The sequence below is a fragment of the Coffea arabica genome, chromosome 5e, assembly GCF_036785885.1.
Source record: "Coffea arabica cultivar ET-39 chromosome 5e, Coffea Arabica ET-39 HiFi, whole genome shotgun sequence".
NCBI lineage: Eukaryota > Viridiplantae > Streptophyta > Magnoliopsida > Gentianales > Rubiaceae > Coffea > Coffea arabica.
In genome coordinates, this window is record NC_092318.1 from 5967425 (window position 1) to 5980537 (window position 13113).

Consider the following 13113-nt stretch of genomic DNA (forward strand, 5'->3'; position numbering starts at 1 on the left):
TTGCTTTCCTTTATCTTTACAAACAAAAGGGAGGTAGCATTCAACGTGCCTGGCTAGAGCTTTCAGTAGTTAACTTTCTGGGACTAAAGACTTTAGATATGTAAAGGGATGTGCAACCTTTGATACAGCCCTGCAAAGGCCATCAGCGGGTTATGCGAATGTAATGAGCAATATCACCATAAGACACTATTGAGGAAGAAGAAGAGAAAAAATCGATAGTCAATCGATGATATTTATTTCGTCTACTATGTTATAATATGAAAAGGGTGGGTGAATATTATTACCTTATTCCCATCATAAGATGTATTCCGACTACTATGTAATAATATGAAAATGGTTCCTTTACTTAAGCTCAATACTAAATACTGATGGATGTTCTAAGGGCAATCAAGGAGCTAGTGGGGGTGGAGGTGTGTTTCGGCATTCTCAAGGTCTTATGGTGTTAGCTTTTTCTTGTCATTCTAGAGTGGCTACAAGTATCCAAGCAGAGGCGCGTGCCCTTCTTTTGGTGTACAATTATGTATTTTCGGGGAATATACTAATTTCCAGGTTGAAGTGGATTCATTGCTGTTGTTAAAGGTTCTTAAAAAGAATGGGTATGTCCATAGTCTATATACAACAACTACGGAATCTGAGTTCTTATTTTATGCAGTTCAATCATTGCTTTCGAGAAGCGAATCAAGTAACAGATGCTTTGTCTAATGTCGGCTGTTTGGACTCTAGGGATACTAATTATGAGGTGGAGATGGCTCTCTCAAAAATGGCTCGCAGTGCTATTAGAATGGATAGGTTATAAGTTCCACCTTTTAGGAAATATATAACTCACTAATGTATAGATTTTTATGATATAAGGGAGTAGTACTCCTTATTTAATTTCTACAAATTTGCTTATGGATATATTGTATATATATAATACAAAATACATAATATAATATATTATACGTAATATACATTATTACATTATTACATATTATGTATATTATATATTCTACATAACATTATTATACATTATTATACACAATAATGTACATAATAATGAAAGCACATTAATAATGTATATATTATAATATAATGTACATAATATATTATGTATAAATATTTATACATTTATGTATACAATATTACATATTATGTATATTATATTATGCATAATATTAATGTATATAAATATTTATATAATATATAAATATATAAATATATAATTTTCAATTTGTACATTTCAATTTATATTAATACAATATACATAATTGAAATATACATATTAAATATGTATATTTGGAGTTGTTTTTGATATAATGTTTGGATATATAATATTTATATAAATATATTAAAAATATTTGAAAATATATTTTAAATAAAATAAAATATTTATAATATGAATAAATAAATAAATAAATAAATAAATATTTAATATATATAATATACATTAAGATTAATTATAAATATTATAATATTATAAATATGGTGTTTATATAATATTTCAATTTGTAATATTTATTGTATATTTCATTATATAAATATTTATATAATATATAATATATAAATATATAATATATATTTTTCAATTTGTATAATATACATAATATGGTATATATATAATACAATATACATAATATAATATATTATACGTAATATACATTTATACATTATTACATATTATGTATATTATATATTATACATAGCAATATTATACATTATTACACACAATAATGTACATAATAATGAAAGTACATTAATAACGTATATATTATAATGTAATGTACATAATATATTATGTATAAATATTTATACATTTATGTATACAATATTACATATTATGTATATTATATTATATTATGTATAATATTAATGTATATATATATATATAACAATATACATAATATAATATATTATACGTAATATACATTTATACATTATTACATATTATGTATATTATATATTATACATAGCATTATTATACATTATTATACACAATAATGTACATAATAATGAAAGTACATTAATAATGTATATATTATAATGTAATGTACATAATATATTATGTATAAATATTTATACATTTATGTATACAATATTACATATTATGTATATTATATTATATTATGTATAATATTAATGTATATAAATATTTATATAATATATAAATATATAAATATATAATTTTCAATTTGTATATTTCAATTTATATTAATATAATATATATATAATATACATAATTGAAATATACATATTAAATATGTATATTTGGAGTTGTTTTTGATATAATGTTTGGATATGGGTGTTTTTGGAAATATTTTTGAAATACACATTTACTGTAACATTTAAAATGTGAAAAACAGTTTTTAAAAAATATAAGCAAAATAAGGAATCCAACGAACCCCGAGTGTTTAAGATTATATGAATAAAAAATTTTACTATCCGGTATAATGCATTCAAACTTTTTTGACACGCCTTTAGTTTTGCAACACGTAGTATATAGGCAATGGTCCTCATGTCTTTATCCACCCGAAATAAAGAATGCAGGTCCACTTTTATTGTGTTTTACGGGGATTTGTTAGTCTTTAGGCAGGCTCATAGTTTAGTGTGGACCCTCATTAATTGTTATTTAGCGGCAAGTACTGTAACTTTGTTGTGTTCACAAAAAATGTAACAATTTTTCTTTGAAAAATTACTTTTCAAACAAAGCCTGTTTTTCAATATCATCTTTTCTCTTCTCAAAGGGGAAAAAAAGAGAAAAATAAAAGGGTGAATTTGTCAAATTTTTTGACTTCAACTTTTTAATATTGACTTTAGTTTAAATAGAAAAATTAATGATAGTACTTTAATCAAATCATAAGGGGCTCATATATAGATTTTTTAATTATAGGAGAGTTATGTTGTAAAGTATCAAATCATAGGAGGATAAAAGGTAATTTACCTTATAAATATGGTGGCAGTCTGCTCAAGAAAGAAGGTTTTAGTATCTCCAAGTGATTAAAGAAAAGAAAATATTATTGGAACAGAATCAGCACTTAGACCTTGTTATTGGTTGCTTTAGATTTTATAAAATCAGCTATTCGTTGGGTGATTATAAATTTTAGTTTTTCTAGTCATTAAAAAAATCTATAATTAGAATACAAAAGCAATCGTGAACATAATAAAATTAATTTTCTAAAATCTGAATCTATAATTAGTTAAAATAATCAACCGAGAACAAACTCTTATTTTCTTCACATGAAAAGTCTACGAGAAGAATAGGAAGAAATTTAAACCCTTCTATCTACTCATATTATTTTTTGTTTAGACATATCTACTCGTACTATTTGTCTTGCTACTTTTCCAAGCAAGAGTATAACCAAAATTAAAAAATATACGTGACGCGACTTTTTGGTCTAACAAAGAGTTCATTTGCTAAAATATAATTCTTATGAATTGTCTAAACATTTCTAGTCTCGTGGCATTTTTTGACAAAGAAAATGAAATCCAAGTTAATCAAGAATAACGGATGTTGGAATCCGTACTTCATTAGTATAGTACGGTAGGGGCTCAAAACCACAAGGGATAGAGTCAAGTCGACTCGATTGACCATTTGATACATGACTTGGGCCTAAATTAGTCGAATGTAACCAGAAAGCGTGTTCATATGCTGACCCAGGTCAAAATATTATTATAAATAACAGCCTTGAGTATTTATAGTAATCAAGCAACGATTGAATAAGTACTGGAAAATATTTTTTTTCTAAGTATTGGAAAGTTCAAGTTCGTCCACGCTTTCAAAATCAAAACACATCCTGCACGACCTATGATCTGTTGATGTATGAGTGTAATTGTCGTCATATTAAATCAAGTCTAAAACAATAGAAGTTTCTATATTGTCATATAGCAGTTTGGATAAGAGTTTATTTGAGAGGCAAAATTACATATCTGCCAAAGGCAAAAGTTGCCATTAATTACGAGGTGCTATAACCCTTATTCAATGGTGAAAATTTGAGAGTTTAAGATTATATGAATAAAAAATTTTTACTATCTTGAGGGTCTGAAGCAATAGACTCATGGGTGTGGGTGTTGAAGTAAGCATAACTAGAAGGGATGGAATCGAGGTCTGGTGATTCTGCTAGTAGTTTAACGCTTGAGAAATTATCTCGGGGTTGAAGCAGTGGCGCCACTGATGAGGTCATAGCTTCAGTTGGGAGGGCAACAATTGACGATGAGGTGCCTGGGAAATTTCTCTGAGTAGAAACTGATGAATTGGGAATGGATTTGTTAAGACTACTAGCAGTCTAGTACATGATTGTTTGGTAGTGGTTGGTCTTTTTAATTGACGCCGAGGGCAACGAGACCCCTGATCTTTGTGCTTTTTATCTTTTTCACCCTTTTATTTTTTGGTGTCTTCAAATCCTTAAGTAGGTAGCTCAACAAGAAAGTTTTAATGAATCGAGATCACCATTCGTTTTGGCATAAAAAGTCATTATCTATTCTTTCACCGCGAGGGGAACTGGTTTGGGATTGTATAAAATGATTCCATCCCTTCTAGTTATGCTTACTTCAACACCCACACCCATGAGTCTATTGCTTCAGATCCTCAAGTTCAAAATTTTCTACCACGCTTTTATTTCTACAGCACTTGGTATATCAGATAATGCTCTTTGTGCCCTTATTCGCCCCAATAAACATTTGCAGGTCCACTCATATTGTGTTCTTATGCACTCGTTAGACAGATTTATAGTTAATGCGGAGTTTTTAATTCTTTATTAAGCTAAATTGACTAAAACACAAGGAATTGGTAGTTGTTCACAAGGAAGACTAAGAATTGATAGGAAAGGACGTTGAGAAGACTAATGATATCTTGGTCTAATTGATGGAAAAGTTTGAGATGGGAGACTGCCCGTTTGGATTGCATTTTTCATGATTTTTTATGAAAAATTTACTGTAACGATTTGATATATACGAGGAAAAAAGGTAATAGGAAAATGTAATCACAGAAAACGACGTAATTTTTCGACAGAAAATTGCAATCCAAACGGGGCTAAGTCTTCGAAGTTGAGATGGGAGACTAAAAAGCTAGAGTCTTCCCACTGTGTTTTAGGCGTGGGGCTCCTTGCCTATTCTAATATTCGATTGAGTCAATAATGCAGTTTAAATTGGACTTTTCGAAATCATGTCCGCAAATGACATCCAATGAATAATGTAGGTAACAAATGTTAAACAAAAAGGCATCAATTTTGAGAAGAAATGCCATTCCTAGTGCTAATAAATACAACCAATCACTTCGGTTTTAGCAGACAATATCAATTTCAGCTATCTAGGTTTTCATTTTTTAGATATCAAAAGCCAAAAGAAGCAAGAAAGAGAATTATATTTAGTATTGATTTCTAAATCAAGCAACCATTGGTACCTGAAAGAGTCAATTTACTCTCTGGTTGTTAGTTCAGAGCGATTAATTTAGCAAATAAGCGAAAATCTTCAACCGGGTCAAACCATTATTAAATTGACAAAAAGGAAAAATGAATTTTTTTTCCTGGTTATTAAAATTGTTCATAAGTGCTATCTTCTCTGTATTTTTTCCTATGTTTCAACTAATTACATGGAGATTATTGATAGTCATGCTAGTAGTTGCACTATGGTACTTCAAAATTTTTCTTCTGCCATTTTCAATTTCATTATGTGCCTAACTAGGGAAATCAGTAAATTAGCAGTTTTAATGGGCAATTATCTTAGAAAAGCGTGGCACTTCTAATTGATCAGATTCTAAGAGTGTGTTTGATAAAACTGAAGGCTGAAAACTAAAAATTGAGAACTAAAGTTTGAATCCATTAAGTTATTGAATTATTAAGTACTAAATTTGATACATTTGAATATATATCATAATAAGTGATAAGTAAATAGTTTATCATTTATTTTTGGAAGCAAGTTTTGTTTAATATTAATTAATTCAAATGTTCAATTTTTAGTTATTAAGTGCATCTGAACATGCTAAAATCTGAATCTATTAAATTTAAATGTTGAATTGGGTTATCAAACAGGGCGTAAGCACAAAAACTTTATCAAATTCAACCTCCGGAATCTAATCCTAGTAGTTAGTAACTAACACCATAAGCAAAAGTAAAGCTTGATTTTTTCACCAATCAGATACACCCCATATCCTACCTTTTAAAATCAATACTTTACTTCAGTAATTTCTTCATGCTAAATCTCTATTTAACTTGAGAATGAATATAAAATATTGTATCATTAGATAAAATTTCTTTTTTGTTATTGTGGTTTGTCCTAAATGTTATCCACTATTTGTCCTAAATGTTAGGCTAAATCCTTATTTGATTCGATAATGAAAAAACAAATTATTTTCTATTATTTGAACTTTGATTTTCTAATGGGTGCCTAGTAGTAACTCGTTAGTATATTTAAATTACACAGAACTTATTATATGAATACATATATTTACCGTTACTACAATCCTAGCATTTCGAGGCTTTCCCGAATTAATTATAGTCTTGTAAAAATATAAACACTTATAACGAGAGTATGTAACCGTTAGTCAAATCCTTTGAATTTTTCCAAAATATTTGTTAAAGTGAAATATGTTATCCTTCACATAGAAAATGAAATTATGTCTCTTCTTGCACTTACCTTCCTCTTTCTTCAATAAGCATAGGTCGTGTCATTAATGTAATAAACGAAGAAAATGTAAACCAAGTCAGTCAGTCAAGAGAGACACGTCTTTGGACTTTGCACTTGATTAATTAGTACGTCATCGTCTTCAACTCCGCAAACCTTTAAAGGTGAAGATTACAAGAAGAAAGAAAGGATGAATTGTTAAATATTACTTTGAACAATCAACACTGATCAATACGTGAACGACTCAACACTGATATCTTGAAGACTGCCTGATTGAGGACTTTGTACTTCATTGGTACAATATAACTTTCACTATCCAAGTTTCTAGATGCTGATCCGAGAACAAATGATGTAAAGAGAATATTTAAAGGAACCAAGCAACAATTAAGAACAGAAAGGTCAAAGCCATGCTTTTAAAATCAAAACGCAGCCAGAAAGAATTATGATCTCTTAATGTATGAGTAAATGATTAATGTTTTAAAGCAAATAGACTTGAAGCAATAATTTATAATATAATTTCTACTAGTCTGGAGCCTGCGCTACGCACAGGGTGAGCATATGTGACCCGTGTTAATAGTATGTCTGTCTGAAAATATTTTGTAAAGTTTGTTTGGTAAGTATTGATGTAGGAAATAATTTTATAATATGTAAAATAATTGTGAGCTAGTTATTTTTTATTAAATTAGGATAATTGGAGAGAATTGTTGGTAGGTTATTGTATAAAATGTAGTTTAATGTTAATAAAAATATAGCATATATGTGCTGAAGTAGCAGAATATGAGTATAGTATTGAACAGTGAAAGTGTAATTTTTATGGTTATTATTTTATATTGCAAGAACTTCTACAAGTTCGTCATAAAAAATGTGCATCCGATATTCGTTCATTCCTAAATGAGAAATTATGAGAATATAGCCTGGACTAATAACATGGTATTGTAGCATTTTTTTCCAACCAAAGCTTCGAAAATTATCTTCAACTTTAATGTCCCAGCATGTGTGTTGGCAATAAAAGATGATTATGCTGTTTTTGTTTGGCATCATTGGGTTAGAGTTCCGCAGAATAAAATAGATGATTAAAGTAAACTTGTGTGATTTTTTTTTTCTTGTATATCAAAATCCAAACAAAACTGGAGTTGTTTGAAAGGACAATCAGCATTGCAACAGTATGAATGGAAAACAAAAAAAGGCAAACTCAAAATGAGAATTTTCCAATGAAGAAGATGCTGCTTTGAAAGAAGCATAGAATCAAAAAGTGACCCATCTGTGTGGTCCACAAAAGAAAACAACAAGTCAACAAAAATTAGGGTAAAAAAATAACAAAATTACAAAGCGACCAAGCAAACATAACATACATGTTGAATGAAGGGAAAAATGAATGGCATAACTGGAAAATAAGACAACACCCAAGGCTAAACTAATACTCATGAATAGCTAAGGTTAGGGGTGGCAATGGGCCGGGCGGGCACCCGCCCCGCGGGGGACTATTGGGGCGGGGGGGGGGGGGGGAATTTCCCCCCCTCCCCCCCATTTAGAAACGGGGCAGGGGAACGGGGATATATTCCCCTGCCCCGCCACACGTTTGAAACAAAAAAAATATATATATATATATGTACATAATTATATATATAATGATATTATCAATTATACTACTAATTATACATGTTTATTAATAAAAGTTATTAATTATTTATACTAAATTTATTAATACATTGATATTAAATTCCTAACTACACTTAATACAATAACACTTTTTTAAAAAAATAATAATAATAATTTAGTGATTGTATTTGTATCAAAAGTGAAAACTTGATTATTTTAGTTATATATTTTTTATCATATTAGATTGTATTCAAATAACTTTTGTTTAATTATTTTTATGAGTTTCAATTGTGAAGTTACAATGAATAATAATTTAGTGATATGTTGATATTTTAGTACTTGATTATTTGCTCAAATTTAATTATAATAAATTTTTTTAACCTCACGGGTGCCCCCGCAGAAGAAACGGGGCGGGGCGGGGCGGGGGACGAGGCGGGAGATGGGGGTAATTAATTGGCAATGGGGCGGGGGACGGGGGATCCACCCCTGCCCCATTGCCACCGGTGACCCATCTTTGCGGATCACAAGGGCAACAATGACCCAAACAAAAGAGGAACAAAAAACAAATAAATTACACAGGAACCACACAACTATAACATGCATCTTCTGGCGTCCTGAGTAAGGGAAAAATAGCAAATGACATTGCTAAAAATGAAGAAGTACAAAGGCTAAAGCTAATCACATGAGGAACTGCCAAGGGACATGCAAATGGATCGAAATAGCCCAAAAACATCAACCAATACCGAAATACCCAACGGAAACACTCTTTTACTGTTCATTCAGCCAACTCTTCCTTTTATATTGTTAGATATAATATTCTTAAGCATTTGGATACCACTTTTTATATTCAACTACCAAACAGTGATATACCTTGAAATAAGTTCGTTCACTACAACTGCAGTCGCCCCCACGTGAATGGTTCAGCGGCAGCACCTCCTCCTGGTAAACCTCTAGGTCCCAGGTTCGAGTTCCTGCGCTGCTGGATTCCTCCGCGCACTTACCGTGCTTGGGTCGGGTTGGGGCGCCAAGGCCCGGGCCGCAGGGGATTAGTCGGGCCCCGTAAGGATTGACCTGAACACCCCTGTGTCGACAAAAAAAAAAAAAAAAAAAGTACAACTGCTGTCCAGAAAAAAGTTGATTTGTTTTTACAAGTCATACATGCCAACTGTTCAATTACACGACTAAGGACTATGAATAGGACATTCCCAAAGTTATTCAACTCTAGAATTCTACCAATTAATTACCAAGACTTTTATAGAGGTGCTATAAATAGGAAGACTAATGGTAGAAGCACTAACTAAGAAGCAGGATAGAAAGCAAGATGAGCTCTTCTCCTTCTTATGTAAGATTAGCCAGCTTCAATGATGGAGAGGCAACAGGTTCTCGTCGCAAAGGTTATGTTCCTGTGCTAGTGGGAACTGACAAAGAAGACATGGAGAGGCTCTGCATACCTATAAAGCTCATCAATCACCCTAGTCTTGTTTCTTTACTTGATGATTCTGTGCAGGAATTTGGGGATAATCAGCAGGGATTGTTGAGAGTTTCGTGTAATGCTGACAACTTCAAAGAATTGCTCAGGAGTTTATCAAAAAAGAAGTGATTTTGGTACTTGTATAATTGTTTCTTTCTAACTAGGATATTAATGCAGGAAACTTATTTGTATCTCTTGCATGAGTTCTAGAGATTTGAGGAGATGAATTTTTCATCACGCTTGACATATTTCCACCTGGAACTTGAAAGTAAATTCATTTAAAGCAAAAAGAGGGAAGAAGTGCATAAAGCTTTCTTTGAAGTGCTAATATCATTTCCTTTGATATTTTATGCCTGTGTAGGAATCAACTATTATGGGCAAAGCTGCTATTTAGAGATCTTCCTGTTTTATAATGTTTTAGTCCTCTTTGTACACTTGACCCAGATAATTTATTCTAACTTGATTGATATCCTCATTAACTAATTGACATCTTTTCAATTATTTGATTAGTATCTCCTATTGTTGGTTTCTTCAATCAATCAAATCAATTAACTAAGTCTAAATATGTGATACGATATTATTTTTAATTATGATTTATGATAAGCGTTTCTTGCCGGAGGGATATCCATGGATTTATTATTTGTGAGTAACAGTTTCTAACTTAACTTATAAATACCCTGAGGTATTTAATCTTGCTACTTCAAAACAAAATATGTTGCTAGGATTCAACAATCACTTGACAATAATGGCCGGACGTAATCCTACACATATATGTACATGACTTGTTTAACGCTCTTAACTATGTCCGGTGGGTAAGTGTTTGTAGCGTAAGAAAAGGGTATGACCAATAAGTCAAGCTGTGTTAAATGCTTTCTGCTCTTGGCAATTTGCGGCTTCAATTATTTCATACGAACGGCTTCTTTTACATCTTGATTCAAGCCAGTTCTATTAGCATATTGTTTTTCTTAAATCTTTAGAACTTTATCTTTCTGAATAGGATCGGAATAATGGTTTGAAAGTAGGACTTTGAATGAGGAGAGTCAACCCCCTTGCTATCTGGTATATGAGATCGTTCAGTCGCAATTTGGAAACATTTTTGTATCTATTGCATTTACAATATGGTGTGGGACTACGAAGAAAGAAACTTTTACTATTTCAAAGTAGATTTATATAAAGAAAATATTATTGGAGAATAATCAGCACTTTTTTTTCCTTTTTTTGGAGAAAATCCAAATCAGCAGTTATTGGAGAGATAGTCATATAGTCTGTATCAGCACTTATATTTGTTCACACATTGAAATTGCATGAGAACAAAAGGACAAAACATAATCCTTTTTAACTTTCTCATATTATTTTGTTTTGGTACTCTTTCAAGCAAGATTACAGCTAGAGTTTAATTGCAAAGTGATACAAGTATTGAGGAAGAAAAGACAAAATGAGAGGAGCAAAGAACTAAACTTGATGCTATTCTATTTATAGAGCCAAACCAATGGAGAAATACTTGAAACTAGGAAGTGTAGCCACTAACTACTGGTAAAGTAGGGGTGGGCAAAATTATCCGCTAATCCGAAAACCCGTCATATCCGATCCGAAAATTAGGATATCCGATTTTTATTATTTGATCTGGTCAAAAGAGGGTCGGGTATCCGCTAAAATGCGGGACGGGTTAGGGTCACATAATTAAAAATCCGCGGGTACCCGATCCGCCCCGCATATATATATATATATATTTTTTTTAATTTTTATACACACACTATAAAATAATAAGTTATAACTAAATAAGTAATTTTATTGAACAAATTGCATTACAAATATGAGAGACTATAGTTTATTTACAAGATTCATTTGTAAAAGCCATGATCTTATATTTTATAGAAAAAAGTTTAATTAATGTGGAACATATATATTAAAAATTATGTTACTTATTTCAAACTTTTATTGATTTTGAATTCTTTTAATTTTTTTCCTTTATCTTATATTCTCTTCATATGCTTGTTTCTTGGCAGGAAACCTTTTTTTAGAAAAAAATTATTATTAAATCTTAGATGAATGTGTAAAATATAAAATTAAATTGGTATAAATCATTTTTTTTAAAAAAAAAATAAATGATAAACGGGGCGGGTCGGGCACCCGCTGATCCAACCCTATCTCAGCGGGTACCCTATAACGGGTACCCGCTGATATGCGGGTCGGGTAAGGGCCAGAAAATGGCTTACCCGCAAGGTGCGGGTTGGGTCAACCAAATAGTGAATGGGGCGGGTACCCGACCCGCGCCCACCCCTATGGTAAAGTGCTTACACACGCAACTGACTCCACTATGGTCAACTAAAATTAAGTACATATTTCTAACAATCTCTCCCTTAAATTGAAAGTTTTCAAACATTTAGTTTAACGAGACTTATCAAGTGCATAGACTCCAAGCAGCTTTCTTAGTTTTTGAAACGTAGGCAACTTCAATGGCTTGGTCATTATATTAGCAATCTAATTTTCATTGCAGTGGAGAAAATCAATTCTTTCATCCTTAATCTTTGTAAAAAAGTGTATGCTTATATGGAGATTTTTTAAATCCTTCAAAAAATAAGCATCTATAAGACTATACCAAGGGGCTTGTTTTAGCCCATGCTATTTGAGTTTGTAAATCTTATTTTCACTTTCAAGCTTCATATAACCAGGAGATTGATTGACAAATACATGTTCCTGTAAATCACTATGCAAAAATGCTGATTTTATGTCCAAATGGAAAATAAGCCATTAATGTTGTGCTGCCAATGCAATCGCTAGTCTGATCGTAACATGTCGTTCAACAGGAGCAAAGACTTCTTTATAATCCACCTCAAACTCTTGTTTATAGCCTTTTGCTACTAATCGTGCTTTGTACTTGTCAACTTCTCCATTCTCCTTCAATTTCATTTTATACACCCACTTGACACCAATTGTCTTGTGCCCCTTTGGAAGATTAGTCAACACCCATATGTTGTTTCGTTCAATGGCTAAAATTTCTTCATCCATCACCTTTTGCCATTCTGATTTTTTGATGGCTTCTTCAAAAGCTATAGGATTACAATCAAAAAATAGAGGAAAATGTGTAAGTAGGTCCTCAAATTGGTCAATTCTAGTTACTTCGTAATCAGTCAACCATGTAGGTCTTCTTCTAACACATTGAGGCCGTCCTTCATTTTCTTTTGGAGTTGGTAAGCTTGGAACAATTGTTGGACCATCTAATGGATTTTGTTCTATCACCTGCTGCCTCTCCTCTTTGTTAACTCCATCAAAGTCAACAAGTATTTGTTGTTCAGTAACATTGTTGTTCCATGGCCAAAAGCTTTCTTCATCAAAACTTACATCATGACTGGTAACAATTTTCTTAGTGAGAGGATTATAAAGCTTATAAGGTTTTGATAGATCATTAACACCAAGAAAAATGCATTTCTCTCCCCTGTTATCTAACT